Source organism: Zalophus californianus, chromosome 6, assembly GCF_009762305.2.
Source record: "Zalophus californianus isolate mZalCal1 chromosome 6, mZalCal1.pri.v2, whole genome shotgun sequence".
In the NCBI taxonomy this organism is placed as follows: Eukaryota; Metazoa; Chordata; class Mammalia; order Carnivora; family Otariidae; genus Zalophus; species Zalophus californianus.
This window is the reverse complement of record NC_045600.1, coordinates 86,616,681-86,633,428: the sequence shown is the minus strand read 5'-3', so window position 1 is coordinate 86,633,428 and position 16,748 is coordinate 86,616,681. Positions and strand designations below refer to the sequence as shown.

At 42.7% G+C, this 16,748-nt stretch overlaps 1 long non-coding RNA gene and 3 other non-coding genes across 6 annotated transcripts in view; 1 reads left to right on the top strand and 3 right to left on the bottom strand.

Moving 5' to 3' along the window:
• Window positions 1-16,748, bottom strand: part of LOC113909414 — a 31,254-nt gene that overhangs the window by 8,765 nt on the left and 5,741 nt on the right. For all 3 annotated transcript variants that reach the window (XR_003515724.1, XR_003515723.1, XR_003515725.1), the window contains exons 2-3: window positions 14,856-16,716; window positions 10,332-10,528 (exon numbers count right to left, since the gene is read on the bottom strand). This is a non-coding gene — a long non-coding RNA (uncharacterized LOC113909414). The remainder of the gene's footprint in view (window positions 1-10,331; window positions 10,529-14,855; window positions 16,717-16,748) is intronic.
• LOC113910635 lies at window positions 6,455-6,558 on the bottom strand. The gene has a single exon (XR_003516145.1). It is a non-coding gene; the product is annotated as a U6 spliceosomal RNA (small nuclear RNA).
• Window positions 14,801-14,872, bottom strand: TRNAH-GUG. Its single transcript has one exon. It is a non-coding gene; the product is annotated as a tRNA-His (tRNA).
• Window positions 15,534-15,605, top strand: TRNAH-GUG. The gene has a single exon. It is a non-coding gene; the product is annotated as a tRNA-His (tRNA).

Below are 16,748 nucleotides of genomic sequence, written 5' to 3'. Positions count from 1 at the left end.
AAACAGTCGGTGTTGGTCTCCCAACACCAATGCTCTAATGCTGATGAAAGTCTATCCTTGTCTGGAAAATAAGTTAAAAGGAAGTAATCCTTGGCCTATTTGTTATTAAGCATTTCAGGGTTTATCTCTCTTGGGGTTTTTTACTTTTAATGCAGGATTAGAAATATTTGGAGTCAGAGGCTCTATGGGCAAAGTGACCTCATGACCTTGGGGAAAGTACAGTATTTAATTTCCTTGAACCTCAGTTTCCACTTCTGCAAAATGGAAGTGGTGATAAGCATATCTGCCTACAAGATTGGGAATGATTAAATTAGAACCAAAGTGAAAGGGGGAAAAAAGACATTTGTATAAATGGCAAAGTGCTCCAAGAAGTGCAAAGCACTTAGCATAGTGCCTGGTACAAAGTAAATGTTTGCTTGGTGCTAGCAACCATCTAGATAGAGCTACACTCATGCAACAGTCTGTGTCCTCTCTAGCCCCACAGAGGAATTTGTCTGCCCCCCTCAAATCTCACATTTACCACCTAGGGCAAAACCTTTAGATGAGCTATTTGCTATTTAGAAGGCTAATGCCAATGGCATCTTCACAGAACTATGGAATTAAATGAAATAGTTAAAGTCTTTGACATGTTGCCTGGTACATAGAGATGTTCAATAAGTTTTCTCTCCCTTCTCTCTCCTCCCTTCTTTCTCTATCACTAAATTTTTTAAAAAAGATTTTTTATTTATTTATGAGAGGAGGGGCAGAGGGAGAGGAAGCAGGCTCCCCACTGAGCAGGGAGCTCAATGTGGAACTAGAACCCTGTACTGTGGACTTGATCCCAGGACCCTGGGATCATGATCTGAGCTGAAGACAGATGCTTAACTGACTGAGCCACCCACGTGCCCTCTATTGCTAAATTTAGGTTCAATGTTCATTCTACCATGCCCTGTTCCTTATGTTTCATTGTACCTTCAACAGCCCCTGTCACATGACCGATCATCTGACCCTTCACCTGGGGGTAACCCAGCAGGATGGGACCAGGGGCTGGGCTGGGCTGGCTTTGGGCTTGGGCTAGAGAGCCAGAAAGAAAGCCCCAGGCCATGTTTGAGGTACAAGGACAGAGATCCAAAGTGGTAGAGCCACATTTGTTCTCAGGTCCAAGAGGTGACCTCAGAGCCAGATTATGGGATAATTTCAACACAGATACTAGTCCATGTGAAAAGATCTGTCTTTTCACAAAACAGAACCATAGTCTGAAAAGTTTACTAGTGTAAACAGGCAAGCCTGTTTGGGTTGCCATAGCAAAATACCATAGACTATAATAAATTTATTTCTCACAGTTCTGGAGGGTGAAGTCCAACATCAGGGTGCAGCATGGCTGGGTTCTGGTCAGAGTTCTCTTCCTGGCTTGCAGATGGCTGCCTTCTTGCTATGTCCTCACATGGCAGACAGCAAATGAGCTTTCTGGTTTCTCCATGAGGGCCCCACTGTCATAACCTCATCTAACCTAATTACCTCCCAAAGGGCTCAACTCCAAATACCATCATATTGGCAGTTAGGGCTTCAACATTTGGGGAGGACACAAACTTGCAGTCCATAACAGTTGGCAATGACCACAGTACAGCTTTCATTTACTTTAGTCTGTGCAATTTTGACCATTAAAAAAAAAGATCTTTCAGAAACTTGGCTTTGTTTCTAAACAAGCAAAATGTACACTTTTGAAAGCACAAGTTCATTTTTTTACAGACACAAGGCTCAAGGAGACTTCACTCATTAGTTTACAGATTTCCTGTGACTATAAATTGAGTCTGATTTTTAATAAATTTGGAGCAGCAAGTTCTTTGCTGAAACCTTATTTCTTCTTACCAAAAGTCATTGTTTCCTTAAGGCGAGTGAACATTATGTCTGCAACATTGACAGCCTTATGAGGACAGATGTCCTTACAAGAGAAAGGCAGAGGAAGACTGGAGACACAGAAGAGACAAAGCAATATGAGGATTGAGGCAGAAATGGAATTAGGCAAGCCACAGTTCAAGGAATGCCTCGAGTCACCAAAAGCTGAAAGAGGCAAGGAAGGATTTTCCCTTAGAGTCTTTGGAAAGAGTGCAATTCTGAAAACACTTTGATTTAGGGCTTCTGGCCACCAGAACTGTGAGAGAACAAAATTCTGTTTTAAACCACTTGTTTATGGTCATTTGCTACAGCAGCCTAGGAAGCAAATACAGTGCCCAAAGGGCAGAACTAAGCTGGAACCCAAATCTCCGGACTCCCTCAGTCTTACGTTTATTTCCCTGCCACCATTTCACATCCCCTAAGCTCTGATTTTGTCAGAGACATGAAAAAATTCACACTCTTTACCACTGAAAAGATGACTTATGAGATGGGGGCGATGAAGAGCACTGCAGGTGCTGCTTCTTCTAGCAGTTGATGCTTAGTCCATCCAACAACTAAGCTTTTGGGTGTCAAAGTAACATATCTGACTAAGACTGGTATTAGGCATTAGGGAATCATTCTAAGATCTAGAGGAGAGAACTGATAAAATACAGCCAGAAAGGTAAGCCAGTTGACTCCAACAAAATACATAGACAGCAGATAACAATACGTAACTCACAAAGTCTGTATGCAATCAACAGGATTTACTGGGCATACAGTATGTGCCAGGCATTTTTCTAGACTTCTTGATCTCAATGGGAATAATGGGATCTCAGGGTGGCAGGAGCTATACAGCAACATATAAATGCCTGAGACAGTATAGTCATGGTTATGGAAATGGGATGCAGCACGTCTTGTATAGTAATCAGGATGGTTTGAACTATAGGCATCCTTGTCATTTGCTAGTTGTTCATGATCTCCCTAGAAGTAAGACAAGTGTCTACAAAAGCCTTAATTGGTAAAAAAAAAAAAAAAAGTTGGGAGGCCTGGCTGGCTCAGTCGGTAGAGCATGTGACTCTTGATCTTGGGGTCATGAGTTCAAGCCCCATGTTGGGTATAGAGTTTATTTTAAAATAGTAGTAGTAGGGTATTTACCCCAAAGTTACAAATGTAGGGACCCAAAGGGGTACGTGCACCCCAATGTTTATAGCAGCAATGTCCACAATAGCCAAACTGTGGAAAGAGCCAAGATGTCCATCGACAGATGAATGGATAAAGAAGATGTGGTATAGATACACAATGGAATATTATGCAGCCATCAAAAGGAATGAGATCTTGCCATTTGCAACGACGTGGATGGAACTGGAGGGTGTTATGCTGAGTGAAATAAGTCAATCAGAGAAAGACGTGTATCATATGACCTCACTGATATGAGGAATTCTTAATCTCAGGAACAAACTGAGGGTTGCTGGAGTGGTCGGGGGTGGGAGGGATGGGGTGGCCGGGTGATGGACATTGGGGAAGATATGTGCTACGGTGAGCGCTGTGAATTGTGTAAGACTGTTGAATCACAGATCTGTACTTCTGAAACAAATAACGCAACATATTTTAAGAAAAAAGAAAAAGAAGAAGATAGCAGGAGAGGAAGAATGAAGGGGAGTAAGTCAGAGGGGGAGACGAACCAGGAGAGATGATGGACTCTGAAAAACAAACTGAGGGTTCTAGAGGGGAGGGGCTGGGGGGATGGGTTAGCCTGGTGATGGGTATTGAGGAGGGCACATTCTGCATGGAGCACTGGGTGTTATGAACAAACAATGAATCATAGAACAGTACACCAAAACAAATTATGTAATATATGGTGATTAACATAACAATAAAAAATTAAAAAAAAATAAAATAAAATAGTAGTAGTAGTAATAATAATAATAAAAACATGTCCATAAATCCTTTAAAAAAGAAAAGAAAATGTCTAGATCTGGTAAGCAGAGATCTTACTTGAGGCACCACAATGGAGAATACACCATATAGGTTTTGTTTCCTCCTCCAGATTCCCTTTCCATTTTCTCATCCTGCTCTGACTAGTGTGAGCTACATCATCAAGCTGCCTCAGTCTCTGGTTTCTGGTTGGGTTTAGCCATTGGGAACCACTGACAGGAGACTGGATATCTTTCAGTCTACTTCATCAACTACCCTAGTGCTTGTTCAATGGACTCATAAACAAAATGGCCATGGTGGCAGAGATGGAAGTTATGCATAGGCTCTACAACAGGGACTTCTCACCAAGGCAAATCTGGCCTCTCCTGCTGGTGATCCTGCTGGTGATTGCTGAATCTACAAGAACAGAGTCCAGTGCTAACTAAGTCCATAGTACGGCATCATTCTTCAGGGACACTAGCCAGTCACCTGATAACAGGTTGATTATGTTGTCCCATCATGGATCGGGTAGCAATTCCTCAAAGAACTTAACACTTATTCTGGATATGGTGTCCCCTAATACTTTGATGTTGCATAGTAAAAGTTAAGGGAAGACTATAGCAATACCATTCAGTCAGGACCACTAAGAGTTCACACACCTAAGAGTAAAGGTTTGAGTCATCAGATAAAGAACCAACTGATCACCAGTTAAGAAAAAAGATCTCAAGGGAACATGGGTGGCTCAGTTGTTAAGCGTCTGCCTTCGTCTGAGGTCATGATCCCAGGATCCCAGGATCGAGCCCTGCATCAGGCTCCCTGCTCAGAGGGAAGCCTGCTTCTCCCTCTCCCATTCCCCCTGCTTGTGTTCCCTCTCTCGCTGTGTCTCCTTCTGTCAAATAAATAAATAAAATCTTTTTAAAAAGAAAAAAGATCTTAGTAGCTAGGCATATTTTTTCCTTGGTTTATTCAGTATATATGTATACTTGTTAATTTCTTTCTTCTCCTTCTCTTTTCCCTTCCTGTGCTCTTCCATATAGGATGAGTTGATGATAGTTAACCTTATATTTTGTTTTTAGATTACAGGACATCAAGGGGGGGATCGTGACTGAAAAAGAAAAAGGATGACCATCATAAAGACAAGAAAAATGACTGATAAAACTTTGGGTCTCCTCTTTTGAGGGGAGATGGTAAGGCATCTTTGTAAGAGAGGTAGTCACAGAACATTAGGTACAAGCATTATATTGTCATTATCATCGTTTGGAAACTAAATGTGAGTAAAATGGTATGTATGGATCCTGAGTACCTAAAATAATGAACTGCACTGGACTGTCTACTGGCAACTCAGCATCTCACTTCTGTACTCCCCCAAGAGTTAGGCATTCTGGAAAATATTTCTTAGAATCCTTTGACAACTGTTTTCCATGTTAGGTTCCACAAATGAGAGGCACTTGCATGAAACTTAAGAGAACAGAAGAGAGGCAGCTTCTTCAAGACTATTCAGACTTTGGGACAACATCTATTCATGATAAAAACCCACTCCAGAGTAGTCAACATAATAAAGGCCTTATAAGACAAACCCACAGGTAACATCATGCTCAAGGGTGAAAAACTGAGAGCTTTTCCCCTCAGTTCAGGAATAAGACAAGGAATGTCCACTCTCACCATGTTTATTCAACATAGTACTGAAGTCCTAGCCACAGAAATCAGACAACATAAAGAAATAAAATGTATCAAATTGGTAAGGAAGAAGTAAAACTCTATTTACAAATGACTATGTAGCCATAGAAAACCCTAAAGACGCCATCAAAAACCTACCAGAACTGATAAATGAATTCAGTAAGGTCACTGGATACAAAATCAATGTACAGAAATTAGTTGCATTCCTATACACTAATAATGAAGCAGCAGAAAGTGAAATTCAGAAAACAATCCCATTTATAATTGTGCCAAAAACAATAAAATATCTAGGAATAAACTTAACCAAAGAGGTGAAAGATCTGTACTCTAAAAACTATAAAACACTGATGAAAGAAATTCAAGACAATACAAAGAAATGGAAAGACATCCCATGCTCATGGGATGGAAGAACGAATATTGTTAAAATGTCTATACTACCCAAAGCAATCTACAGATTTAATTCAATTCCTATCAAATTACCAACAGCATTCTTCACAGAACTAGAACAAACAATCCTAAAATTTGTATGGAACCACAAGACCTCGAATAGCCAAAGCAATCTTGAAAAAAAAAAACAAAACAAAACTGGAGTTATCACATTTCAGACTTCAAGTTATATTACAAAGTGGTAGTAATTAAAATAGTATGGTGTCAGCATGAAAATAGACACATAGATCAATAGAATAGAATAGAAAACCAGAAATAAACTACAATTATAGGGTCAATTAATCTTCAACAAAGGAGGAAAGAATATACAATGGGAAAAAGACAGTCTCTTCAACAAATAGTGTTGGGAAAACTGGGTGGCTACCTGCAAAAAAAACCCAAAAAAACCCCCAAAAAACAAAAACTGGACTATACCAAAATAAACTCAAAATGGATTAAAGACCTAAATGTGAGATCTGAAATCATAAAAACCCTTGAAGAGAGCACAGGCAGTAATTTCTCTGACATTGGCTGTAGCAACACTTCTCTAGATATGTCTCCTGGGGCAAGAGAAAGCAAAAATAAACTATTGGGACTATACATTAATTTGCGTGTCATTCTTGCACAGGGACCATGCTAATCTCTGCATTGTTCCAATTTTAGTATATGTGCTGCCAAAGTAAGCCCTCTATTGGGACTATATCAAAATAAAGTTTCTTGAACAGTGAAGGAAACAACAAAACTAAAAAGCACCCTAAAGAATAGGAGAAGATATTTGCAAATGACATATCCAAAAAAGGATTAGTATCCAAAATATATAAAGAACTGATACAACATCCAAAAAACAAATAATCTGTTTAAATGGGCAAAACACATGAACAGATATTCTCCAAAGAAGATATCCAGATGGCCAACAGACACATGAAAAGATGCTCAACATCATTCATTAACAGGGAAATGTAAATCAAAAGTACAAAGAGATATCACCTCATACCTGTCAAAATGGCTAAAATCAAAAACACAAGAAACAACAAGTATTGGTGAGGATATGAAGAAGAAGGACCCCTCATGCACTCCTGGTGGGAATGCAAACTGGTACAGCCACTGTGGAAGACAATATGGAGGTTCCTCAAAAAGTTAAAAATAGAACTACCCTATGATCCAGTAATCACACTACTTGGTATTTACCAAAAAAATACAAAAACACTAATTCAAAGAGATACATGCACCCCTATGTTTATTGCAGCATTATTTACAACAGCTAAACTATGGAAGCAGCCCACGTGTCCACTGATAGATGAATGGATAAAGAAGATGTGGTATACATATACAATGGTATATTATTCAGCCATAAAAAAAGAATGAAATCCTGCCATTTGCAACAACATGGATAGAGCTAGAGAGGATAATGCTAAATGAAATAAGTCAGTCAGAGAAAGACAAATACCCTATGATTTCACTCATGTGTGGAATTTAAGAAACAAAACAAATGACCAAAGGAAAAAGAGAGAGATAGAGAAACCAAGAAACAGACCGAAATATAGAGAACAAACTGGTGGTTACCAGAAGGGAGGTGGGTGGGTGGGGGATGGGTGAAATAGGTGATGGGGATTAAAGAGTACACTTAACCATAATGAAAAAAAAAACTATTCAAACTTTCCCTAACACTCTCCTCAAAGTTCTTCTACTGTCTGCCCAGTTCCAAAGCCACTTTCATATTTAGGTGTTTATATTATGGCAGTGCCCCACTTCTAGTAATAAAATCTATATTAATTATCTATTACAGTGTAACAAATTACCTGAAATTTTAGCAGCTTAAACTGATGAACACTGATTATCTCACGGTTTCTAAACTCAGGAATTTGGAAGTGACTTAGCTGAGTGATTTGGGTTCAGAATCTCTCGTGAAATTGCAGTCAAAATATCAGCCAGAGTATAGGCATCCGGAGGTTGACTGAGGCTGGAGGATTTGCTTTCAAGATGGCTCACTCACATAACTACTGGTCAAAGATCTCATTTTCTTGATGACTGTTAGCAGGACCCCTCAGTTCCTCAACTCATGGATATCTCCATGGGTTGCTTGAGTGTCCTCATGACATAGCAGCTAGCTTCTTCTGGAGCTAGTGATCTGTAGGTGCCAAGGGGAGGCGGCCCTAAGATGGGCCACTCTGGCACAAACATCATTTTGAGTTAAAAACAATCAAAACCCAGTAGAATCAGGAAAAGCTCTTTACATCCCCCTCAACGCAGCTTGGCTTGTACTAGGAAGAGAGCTATTAACAGATTCTTCTTTACCTAAGTAAGTAATCTACATAATAGGGCAACCTTTGTTTTCCAGACATCTCCTCTCACCTTCTTGCTACTGGTCTTTCTCCCCCTTGTATCCGCAGGTTCCTATCCCTCCCCTTAGCTCATACAAGCCTCCTGTTGCCTCACTGTCTGGAATTTTCATGTCTGTGTGGATTCTCTGTACAAACACTATTAAATGTGATTTTCTCCTGTTAATCTGTCTCATGTCAATTTAATTCTTAGTCCAAATAGAAGGACGCTGTAGGGTAAATTATTCCTATCTGACAGACCCAAGAGAGAGAGCAAAGAGGAAGCCACAAGGCACTTTATGACCTCATCTCAGAAATGACACACCATCACTTCTACTTTATTCATTTGAAGATGTCACTAAGTCTAGTCCTCAGTCCAGGGAGAGAAATGAATCTCTACTTCTGGAAGGGAGGAGCATCAAAAAATTTGTGAATATATTTTAAAACCACAAGTTCTCTTGAAGCATTTGATCTAAAGAGACTTAGGGAGGAAAGGAGTTCTTAGCAGTTTTGATGATATAGTAAGAAAGAAAGTCATCCAGACTCAGGATGAGGCCAGTGAACCAAAGGGTAGTCATGACACGGAAGTATTTTGACTCTGAAATTTAGGAGAAATTGGGAAAAGAGTCAAGTCACTTTTTTGCAATTTTTACATGTGTCTCTCCCTTTTAACTTAAAATTACACTTGAAAATTGCATATTCTGTCATCATGTCAGATTCTCAATACCACAGGGTAACACAGATACATCTATTTTCATACTATTTTAATTACCATGACTCCAAAAAGTTTTCCATCCTTGATATTAGAGCTTCCTCTCAAACCTCACATCCATTTCCTTCATCCAACATGTCCATCCCCTCTACCTCTAAGCTAAAGAGCCTCTGAACTTACTGCCCTCTGATCACACATCTAGAGTCCCTCCTTCACCCCCAGATTAGTCCCCAAGCCCCAACCTCAACAACCAGAAGCTAAAATTCTCTTCTGTCTCTCCTCTGAATTAAGACTTTGTCAATAATTACCCACTTATACCTCATCTTTCTAAAATACAGATATAATTATGTCCTCTTCTGTTTAAAAATAGAGACTTAAGGGATGCCTGGGTGGCTCAGTTGGTTAAGTGTGTCTGCCTTTGGCTTGGGTCATGATCCCAGGGTCCTGGGATCCAGTCCCGCATCAGGTTCTCTGCTCAGTGGGGAGCCTGCTTGCTCCCCCTGCTTGTGCTCTCTCTCTGGCAAATAAATAAGTAAAATCCTTTAAAAAATGGAGACTTAAATGGTCCCCCAATATCTATAACAAAGTCTATAAATGGCCTTCAGGAAATCTGTGAATTCTTGACATTTTTGTCATAGGTACATCATTTGGGGAACAAGCCAATGGCTTTAAATGGATCCCCCAAACAGTAAGTTACCACAAAATGTCAAGAACCACCAGCTTCCAGGAAAAAGGCCTGACTCAACAAGGGGCAAGAGAATCATCAGAATTTGACTCCACCCTTCCTTTTCCTTCCATATCTTATGTCACAGTTATGACTTGTCTTTCCCTAGTCTACCTGTATGTTCATGCTTCCTTGCCTTTGTTTCTGCCTTTCTCTCTGCCTAGAATACCTTGCCTTCTTTTCTGCTAGGAAAATTAGTATGCATGCCTTGGAACCCAGCTCAAATGTCAGATCCTGGGGGAATGAATGATCTAAGCTTAATGCGTTTTGTATATACTTCTAACATAATTGTAATTGTTTCTTCACTCTTCTGATTAACCCTGGACTGAAATGATCATCTCAGAGTTAAAATGAGTCTTATTCAAATTTATATCTCCAAAGCCCAACATAGATCATACTAGGACCTACTGTTTGTTGGGTGGGTGGATGGGTGTTAGCTTTGACCACTGCCTGACAGAACAGGGATAACCTCCCTATGAGCATTCCCCTGCAGACCCCCTATAAACTGAGGACCATTTCTTCTCCCCCTAGTGCTTTGCTCTGTAGTGAGCTTTGTACTTTTAGATCTTACTGACCAGTAAAATTTCAAAAATAATTTCGGAGATCCACATAGGATCGCCAATTTTTAATTTTCCAAGTAAAGACTTTAGAAGATAGTCCTTTGAATTAAATACATTTAGCCTTTTGAAAAGCTTACCACATTTACCTTATTTTTTCTCATTCCATGATGAAAAATTCCTGTTTATCAGTTCAGAATAATGTTTGGAAACCATTGATTTAGACCTTTGCTTCTGAAAGGTGACTCCTGCATTCTTCCTCAGGAATGAGTTTTTGGCCTCATGACAGGAACAGTCCTGCAGGATCTCCCCATGGGTTTCTTGTTGCAGGAACAGAAAGAAGTACCTGAAAATAAGAGACCAACTAATGCATATTGAGCACTTACCATCACAGTTAAAAGCTCAAGAATGCAAGAAATGCAACTTTATCTCTTTTTCTTACTGAATTTATTTTCTATTTGAATACGTCCCACTGGGTGACAAATATCATCTTAACTCAGGGTCCCTCTCCCTTTCTTTCATCTTTGATCCAGGGGACTGATTTAGTGCACAGGCAGGGCTAGATGAAACCTTGCGAGGTCTTAAGCACTGATGAGATTATGATGTCTCATATGTAATTGAAAAAATTTTACATACGTATAGCTCATTATTTCCCAACAAAGTTCCCTTTTTTTTTTCCTCCCTCTCTCTCTCCTGAAATCATCACTTCAGTGCTTTTTATTCTTTCAAAACCTGTCTTACATTTTGGGGTAGATGCTTTGTTTCCCTGGTGTCCTTGGTAATTTCTAAGCCTACCAGTGGGGTCATCTGGTTCTGCTCATTGGTCCTTAGCATCCACTTGGATATATTTGATTTTTTTGTGGGTCCATACAGATCACCAGAGAGTCATTCTCACACACAAGACTGCCTCAGATCTGAAGGCTCTTTATGCCACATTTGAGCCATTCAGGGTTAGAATTTCTTTCTTCAGTGTAAAACTTTGATCCCTTTTAAAATGCAACCCTTATTATTATATCAGTCATCATACCTTGTACAGACAAAGGAGCTGAGGGAATAGTAGGGTGGACAATAGGCAGAGAACAGGAGGACACTGTATTATATTATTTTCCATTGGCTCAAATTCTCTTATTTTTTTTTTAGCTTTCCTTTCTGATTCCTGCACTAGATTATAGGGCTCCGAGAACACATCTATCTTATTTATGACTATGGCCCCAGAACCTAGAACAGTGCCTGCCACGTAGGAGGCCCTCAATAAATATTGTTGATCTAATGAATGAGAATGATGAGATAAGAACAACACAAAGAGGTAGAAGAGTGTCAGAGGGAGGGGGCTGGAATTGCTAAAAATAAACTTCAATTCTTTTACAGTTCTGGTGGAAGTTTGTATCAGTTTTCTCTTGGAAAGTTTCGTTCCACTGAAGCAAGAAATGCCTCTTCCTTCTACCATTCTGTGTGTGTGTGTGTGTGTGTGTGTGTGTGTGTGTGTGTGTGTGTGTGTGTGTTTAGGGTGGGGAGGGGCAGAAGAAAGAGAGAATGTTAAGCAGCCTCCATGTGGGGGTAGGGGCTCGATCTCAGGACCCTGAGATCATGTCCTGAGCCAAAATGAAGAGTCCAACGCTTAACCAACTGAGTCACCCAGGCTCCCCTCTTGTGTTTGTTTATTTGTTTTTTTTTCTGATTGTTGCCTCTGGGCTGTTTCTCTTAGCTGGAAAACTAAACTATTTTGGGCAAGCAGTATTAGTATATACCTTTGCAGCTCCCCAGGATACAAAGCACTTTGAGAGCTAAAAGATCCTAGTTTATGGAATGAATGAATGAAACTTGAGTCTGAATATCCAGAGAATCTTTGAGGAATGGGCTCCCTCTTGGGGGTTAAGTCCAAAGTGGTATCTCCCAGACTGAGTCTTATCCAGCCTCAGCATTCCACATCCACTTCCTAGGAGGGGCAGCACCTCCTAGTGGAAGTCCAGGGGTGCTGCCTCCTCCTTAGATGCCCCAAATAGGGCCTCTTGGTGACTCCCTCCCAGAGCTCCATCTTGTCATCCTCAAAACCGTAATGTTACTCCTCTAGATGAGGTCCAGTAGACTCTAGCAGGTCCCTTCTAGTAACTCCAAGTACCAACAAGGTGAACAAGGGCTCCATTCCAGCCGAGTGTTCTAAACAGCAGCACTTCTCAAACTTGAATGTGCAGATGAATCACCTGGGAAGATCTTGTTAAAATGAAGATTCTGATCTAGTAGTTCTGGGTTGTGAACCAAGATTCTGAATTTTGAACCACCTTCCAGGAGCTACCAAGGCTGTTGGTCCAGTCTGTACTGCACCTCTGCGGTGACCAGCCCCCAGATGCACCAGGTGTGACCCGGAAGCCATGGGGTTGGCTGTTTATGCAAACACTGAAGCTGATAAATTACAGTTGTCCCCTTCAAGGTCTGCCCCTTAGAAGTCAACACACTGGGGGCACCTGGGTGGCTCAGTCCGTTAAGCCTCTGCCTTTGGCTCAGGTCATGATCCTGGGGTCCTGGGATCCCCTGCTTGGCAAGCTCCTCCCTCTCCCCTCACCCCATGCTCATGCTTTCTCTCTCTCTCTCTCTCTCTCTCAAATAAATAAATAAAATCTTTTTTAAAAAATAGAATGCTGTGTGTTAAGTATACTGGAATTAAAATTAAAAACTTAATAAAAATAATGTTTTAAAAAAAAGTCAACACACTGATACCGAAAAATATTTTGCTGGAATGTTGCCTAAAACATTTTTGGAATGGTCGTTGAAGCCTGTTGCACCTTTAAAACTCAGTTTTTCTTTTTCTTTGAAGGTGGATTTAAAAGCAGTCAAAAAACATTTCAAAATAAAATGTGACTATAAATATTGAGATGGATTTCCTTATATGACTTATAAATTAGGCCTGAAGGTAATCCCCAAACAAGAGTTCCAAAAATATTTGGGGTAGCTGATTGGAGAAAGTGGAATGTCTACTCTGAAACACAACACTCATTTAGCTGCTTAGTACCATTGCGGTCCTTTTTAAGTTGTTGATTTTATTATGTCCTTTTAAAGGAGTTGATTTCATTACTAGTTTATTTAAGCAAAACTTAAATAGGGCTTAGTGAGTAGCAGGCACTGTTGCTTTACAAATATTAACTCATTTAATTTTCATAATAAGCCTGCTTTTATTTCCATTTTACAAATGAGAAAACTGAGGCACAGAGACAATTATGTGGCTTACCTAAAGTTACCCCGCTAATTAAAGCAAGAGTCGGGATTCAAACCCTAGGGAGCCTGCTTCCAGGCGTCACTGGCTTAATTATTAAGCTATGCTAACCTTAATTAGAGTTAGGACCAGCCTAAAGAGTGTCAGCTACTACAGAGTCCATCAGAAGGAAAAGAAAAAAATTAAGTGACTTACAATGGAGACAGGAAGCCTACAAAAAATAACAAATCCAACCCAAACAGAAACAGCTGGAGCTGGAATGTGTGACTAGAGAGGTCTTAAACCTCCCTGTCTCCTTCCTGGTTCTGATACCTAGGAAAGACCTCAAGGTGGAAGGGATGGCAAGTTCTCAGGTCGACCTTCTGCTATTCTATTCTCTCATGCTCTGAGCTGTCTGTTTTGTGGCTTTAAACTCATCAAATTTAGGGAACCTGGATCTGGGAGACCCTAGGAAATTACAGCCCGCAGTAGTGTCTTGCTTTTTACATGCTGTTCAAGTGAGTCCTTGCTGATGGATTGTGGGTAAAAGGGGCACAGCCCCAGCGAAACGTCCATCTCTTCCAGGAATGCGTCCTGACTTGCCCTGCCACCTCCAGGTCCCCTGAGAGGAGCTGGAGAAGCTCATTCCTCACTCAGTCCTACCTCATTCCCTCCCTGACAGTGACACAGCCGCCAGCAGCCACCTGAGAGCCAAATCCAAAACTCACTTCCATTTTGCCTAATGCCATTCGGGTCCACAGACCCGAATCTGTGGAGCTCGGATTTTTTAAGCGCACATAAAACCAACTAACAAATGAAATTTGCTTTTAAAACTGAGGTAGAATGGGAAAAAAAAAATTCTCCAGGAGAAAACAGCCTCTCACCTAGGAGGCTGTGGAAGCGGAGGCCACAAGCCCCTCATTAGCACCCCTCACAGTGGCTATGGGAAACGGTGCCTCTAGTGTGGTCATGTTTTTCACTGGTCACAGGATCTGCACCAGAAATGGTTCACCGTATTGTCTAACCTGCATTCTTAGTCTAACCCTTAAGAAATGTTTGCCCCTTGTTCCTATAACCCCTACACTCAAAAGTATTGAAGTTGTAGCAGGGTGAGGCTTTTCTGAGGATCTGGTGTACGGTTTGACCACGGACAGCGGCCAAATGAGGAAAGGGAAAGTACCACACAGAACGACGTCCTAAAACAATCACACAGCGGGGAGGATGGAGATGGGCCGCTTCACTCGCTCTTAAGAGAACTAGACAGCGGAAGTAAAGTCCCAGGAATCCGCAGAACTTGTCCGTTTTTGCCACATTCCAATTTCGGCCCAAACCTAACCGACTATCAAAGGGGTCAGTCGGGGCACAGCCATGGAAGGCAATGTGGCTTCCCAAATCTAAAAAGGCGCCCTTGCCGTGCCATTGTTCCCACAATGCCGTGACTCGGATTCGAACCGAGGTTGCTGCGGCCACAACGCAGAGTACTAACCACTATACGATCACGGCGAGCTACCGGGACGCCACGAAACGTTCGCCTCCGAGTGTGGGCCTTCAGGTCTGGCCGGCCGCCTCCTTAGCCTTCCAACGTCGCCCGCGGTCTGCCAGGCTTGCCTGGCCCTCTCGCTGACCCCGAAGCGAAGTAGGGGCGCCGTGGTCTCCCCCGCCGGTGTCCGCCGGTCGTGCGCACCGATCGTAAAAGAAAGGACGGGAAAGTGCTTTGCAAACGTAAGGATTCCTAGGAGGCCGGGACGCTCCCGTAGCCTGTAAGGATGTGATGCCCCGGTGTCGCCCGAATGCCCCGGGGTCGTCCCTCTCACACCCACCAGGCCCCGGCGCTCACGCTATGTGAGCGGATTCTGGCTGGGAATGGTCTCTCGAATTCTACAAGAAGGAAAAATCAGTTCCGACCCACCCACACAACTTCCTTCGAGGCGCGGGGTCAAGGGAAAGCTCGAGCGCAGCCTCCAAACTGGTGAAGCGGCGGGATCTGGCCCGCGCCGAGCGCGGATCGAACTCAAGAAAGCAGGAAGACCAGTGCGTCTGCGCTCGCGCGAGGCGAGGCGAAGCCCCAGCTCAGCGGGAACAAATAATGACGTGATGAGGGGGCGGGGCTTTCAACACAGAAGAACTCAGGCGAGGAAACCGAAGGCCGAATCCCCAGTAGCTCGCCGTGATCGTATAGTGGTTAGTACTCTGCGTTGTGGCCGCAGCAACCTCGGTTCGAATCCGAGTCACGGCATTGCGAAAGCAATGGCACGGCAGGGGTTTCGCTTTTTATCGCCGTCCTCCATTTTTATTTCGAATTTGTAACAACATTCTCGAAAATGGATCCCAATCCCCTTGTGACAGTTGGAAACGACGTTTACGTCACGCCGGCTCTGGCTAAATTGGACTTCCAAAGAATATAGGCTTCGGGTTACTCGGCCTACCCGCGGTGCCGTTCAGGGCGGACAAAGCACAGAGCACTCACAAGGCTAATTGTTGTCATAGGCATATGTACGAATTTCTATGGCAGCACTGGAAAAGGACTCCCAATCATAATAGAAAGAGAAGGCTTCGCAGAGGAGGTGACTTTTGAAGTAGCTTTTAAAGGCGGAGAAGGAATTTGCCGAGCAGCCAGGATAATCTTGTGTGCAAAGGTATGAAGGAGGTCTCAAGAAGGAACTATCGGCAATTCTTTATAAATCTTCCCCCTTCCCCTCCTCTAAAGGACCTGTTGAGTGAATGTATGCAAGTTAATTCAGGAATGGGAAACGACACTGAGGCAAGGCCAAGGGCTGGAAAAGGTGGACGAATTTCCTGCAGTCTGTGGGTGGGGGTGAGGGGTGGAGGAGTGAAAGGATTCAATTCGTGTTTAGTAACACCCCTCCGGTGACGCTGCAGGGGGTGGGGGTGATGATTAGAGCAGACAGATGGTCACCGTGGATTCTCTTGTTAGAACCAGTGGCACGTTCTCAGTTTAGCAAAAAGCGTCTGCCTACTGTGGACTCGGCCTGGTTCTAAACGTCGTGGGGGCGGGAGCAGTGATGGACAAGAAGAAAAACCGGACTGGTGCCTGCTGCCGCCCGGGGCACAACCAAGGTGGGCACCGGTTCCTGCGGCGGCAGTACTGTGAGGGAGGAGTCAGGGCCGTCGGGGCAGGAACAGAAGCTGCAAGGAAGTTGGTGGGGAGGGGATCAGCAGGGTGAGATGCATTCATTGAGCCCCTTCTACGTGGCCAACCGGTCCTGCGGGCGTCCACATCCTCCACCGAGGCGATGTTGGGTCACTTCTGGGGAAATCAGCAGGGACGAGAACCCCTTACGAGCGTCCCCTGCAGACCCTCCCAGGCACAGGAGATGGGCATCTTCCTAGGAATGGGAATCACACAACTTGTGAACAC